Raw genomic sequence first — 1093 nt, forward strand, 5'->3', positions numbered from 1 at the left:
CAACATTTTAAAAGGGAAAATGCTTTCAGACTTTAAGTATGATCTTCCATATCATGATGGTTTGGTTTGTTTTAAGAAGAAATTCTAAATTGCTTCTACGAGGTATTTGGTGCTTCCCAGTGCACTGAAAGTTCCTCAGGTGAGCAAGAAGAAAATGCAAACGGTACAGAGTCCTTTGCCAGGGGTCAGGGCTGTGCTGTGAAGCCAGCACTCACGTGGGAAACTGGCTCCTGGTGGTGGTGGTGGCGTTCCTGCTACTAACCTTTATGCCAGTGGAGTGAGCAGTTTCTCTAAATACAATAGAACCTCTGCCACTTTGAAGATAAGCTTGCACAGGCTGCTTAAAACAATAATTCTGTACTTTCTTTCCTGTTTCTAGATTTATTTTAAGTATTAGTATAAAATGTCAGAGCAGCTGATAGCAGCCAGATCAGTTTGTATAAAACTCAACTGCCTGTTTGTAGTATATTACGGCTATATTTGACACAGGAAAGCACTTAATCATGCATGCTATCAGCACACCACACCCACCTTTGTGAGGACCCTTGGTGGCTGCAAGATTTATCACTGTGAACTTGAACTGGATAGACAGGCCCTAATGGATAATGCAGTCTGCTTCTGAGAAGTTAGAGCTAAAAGTATACCATCCACAACCCAACTGCCAAGAGAAAGGTCAGGAATTCAAGCCACCTCCCAAGAATGACCCGAGTATATTCCACCTATGCCCTGACTTTATCGCAAGCTGTTGAAATTTTATGAGTGTAAATCTGATGACATTGTAAGAACCTCTCTATGTCCCATTTTGCCTCCAAACCTGCCTCTTCTGAAGTCCCCTAAACCACATTTTTCTCTTCACGCCAACTGATAAGTGATACTACTTAAATAGAAAAGGCTAGCTAGCATTTGCGTGGTGTTTTTGTTGTTAACCAACTTCTTTTCCTAGGTATCATTTCATTTGCACCTCACAGTGCCCTGGGAGGCTGGCAACGTGGAGGGGGTAGGGGACATTCTCTCCATTTTACACACTGGAAATCAGAGGTCCTTAGAGATAAGTGAGCTGACCAAGGGGAAGCTGTCCACAGGGGACCCCAAT

This window comes from Hipposideros armiger, unplaced genomic scaffold (assembly GCF_001890085.2).
Source record: "Hipposideros armiger isolate ML-2016 unplaced genomic scaffold, ASM189008v1 scaffold_1739, whole genome shotgun sequence".
In the NCBI taxonomy this organism is placed as follows: domain Eukaryota; kingdom Metazoa; phylum Chordata; class Mammalia; order Chiroptera; family Hipposideridae; genus Hipposideros; species Hipposideros armiger.